This window comes from Nothobranchius furzeri, chromosome 12 (genome assembly GCF_043380555.1).
Source record: "Nothobranchius furzeri strain GRZ-AD chromosome 12, NfurGRZ-RIMD1, whole genome shotgun sequence".
NCBI lineage: Eukaryota > Metazoa > Chordata > Actinopteri > Cyprinodontiformes > Nothobranchiidae > Nothobranchius > Nothobranchius furzeri.
In genome coordinates, this window is record NC_091752.1 from 46,174,552 (window position 1) to 46,176,939 (window position 2,388).

Genomic DNA, 2,388 nt, shown 5'->3' on the forward strand with positions numbered 1-2,388 from the left:
ACTAATAACAGCTGCTCTCTCGGTTCTAGGTCCTCTGGTGTCTGCAGCTGGTCTCTACTGGTGTCCTCAGGATCAGGAACTTCCAGAAGAATGTGCCTTTCAATGACTCTTTCCCCCTTATTTGTTATATTAATTAAATAAATCTCAATATATATATTTCCTGTTTTTGTTCATGTCCATAAATACTTAAACATGCTTGAAATTAGAACGAGCTTTTAACAGTGAGGTGCTAGTTTAATTAATCACAATAGAGCTAGTTAAACATGCAACAAAAATGTGATATTCAATGTAATTTATAAATATCCATTAAAATATCAAAACTGGAATCTAAATGAGATATTTGGCAGCACAAAAAACTTGTCAAACACAATATTTATTATAATAATTGTAGGCAGACAGGAGACAGAGCTGATGGAGGTTCTCAGTCATCGAAGGATGGCTGAAGGCTTTCCAGGAACAGGAGATGTGGTGTTGTCTCTTCTCTCTCTATTCTGCCAGATGATCTGATAGGTTACAGGTGTGTGAGGACATCCTCATGCTGTCATAACCAGATGACAGGAGTTATCAGGTGATCAGCCAGGCTAATGAGATGCAGAAAGAAAACAAATTCAGGACAGTGTACAATATGTGGTGTTGCTCACCTTATGTGCTCTTATAGAATATTAATGTGTGCATGCCTCATGGTGTAGAGTCCATATTTTGCTGAATGTCCTGCAATAATGCAGGTTATTAGTTACTTTACTTTTGATAGCAAAAACAAAATATTTAATGTAAAAGTTATTTTCCAGGAGAATCAGCTCACACGTCACCACCAAGTGTCACAGGGGCAGAATCAGTAGCCTCCTTCATGATGTAATCACATACTTATTTAATTGTTAATATCTTAAAAATTCTGAAATGTTTTAATTTTTTTTTTTTTTTACCTTGAACAGTTCACTGAGCTTGCACTGTCACTGAGGTGGAAGCTGGAATCAACAGCAGACACCTTACATCTTGGTCTTTTCAGGGGGTCTGGACGCTCTGGGACCTTCTGGAAGATGAATTTTCATCATGGTCCCCGTGGGTCACCAGACACACTGCGGCTGTGAACTCCATTCTGGCTGGCTATGTAAAAACAAAGAAGCAGCACATTTATAAATGTTTAAAAGAGCATAAAATCACGTGTAAAAATAATCTGTAAAACAAATTAAAACTAGAAGGTGATAATAAAATGTTTACATAGAAGATTATTAAAAATAATTCACCTTTGCTACAGGGAAGGTTTCACGTCAGCCTGGACAAGTGCATTCTTGCAGCTAAATCAGTCTGACAGCCAGTGTCTTGGGTAGATTTAGCCTGAAAAAAAAAATAGAAGCACATTGTTGTTGGGAGTTTATAAAGTCAGATAATATACAAAAGAATCTCCTATATAGGCGCTTTATAACATTCCTAGTGTGTGATCGTTGTTATAACGTAAAAGTCAGTCACATATGATGTGGAGAGCCTGAAATGCGACCTCCTGAACAGAATTCCTCACAGAACCGGGTCACAAGCTGGATTTCACGCTGTAATGCTGTCAACTAGTGCAGCGTTAGTTAGAGACACTGTTGCAGAATTGCCGACTGACTAGCTAAAGGAAGTGAACCACGTCTCTCAGACTTTGCATTTAGGTAGGGAATTGTCTTTAGAAGATGTTAAAACGTTTATTTAGCATCACCTCAGACTGGAGCCCGCCGTGGTGGGGGAGCAGAGTCGGTGGGCTGCATCTAAATCGCGGAAGAGCCACGGTGGGCAGCCTCCCTCTTCAAACGGAGGCGTGCAGAATCGCGGGTAAAATGCCCACAGAGTCACCGCAACCATACTACACTACACCTACTCACCAATACTAAGACGATATGGAACACTAAACCCGAAATACTTTCCCAATTACACTAACAGCCAAACACTAACTAAACTACAATATACAACAGCAAGGCTAACACTAAATAAGTATTTATAACACTAAAAGATATGCTAAAGACTAGGATATGCTAATGCTATATGCTAATGCTGAACTACCGCTGACCTCCTACACTCGCTTGCAAATCCAACTCCCACTCGCCACAGGGCGTGGCCGAGACGCTCGTTGCTTTTATAACTTTGGCACGGAGCTGCTACGTAGTACTCTACTGGTTTACGTAGTACTTTACTCTTTAGCCATTGGCTAAAATTTATTCAAAATGACTCAAATTCTATGTTTTCAGCTGAAGGTGGCGCATTACTGTGCTTTTTAGACAGAATTTTTAATTTTTAAAGAAAATGCACCAAAATGCTAAAATAAAGAATGCACACATTTAAAACACTATTAGACACTCATTTATACAGTTCATCAGCAAAAAAAAGTTAATTTAGACGTTACTTGCTCTTTAA

General features: G+C 38.9%; 1 long non-coding RNA gene across 1 annotated transcript; it reads right to left on the minus strand.

Moving 5' to 3' along the window:
* Nucleotides 1-355: 355 nt before the first annotated feature.
* LOC129154714 (uncharacterized) lies at nucleotides 356-1,685 on the minus strand. The gene is made up of 2 exons (XR_011515734.1): nucleotides 1,245-1,685; nucleotides 356-1,104 (listed from the first exon to the last, which is right to left on the minus strand). It is a non-coding gene; the product is annotated as an uncharacterized lncRNA (long non-coding RNA).
* Nucleotides 1,686-2,388: the final 703 nt, after the last annotated feature.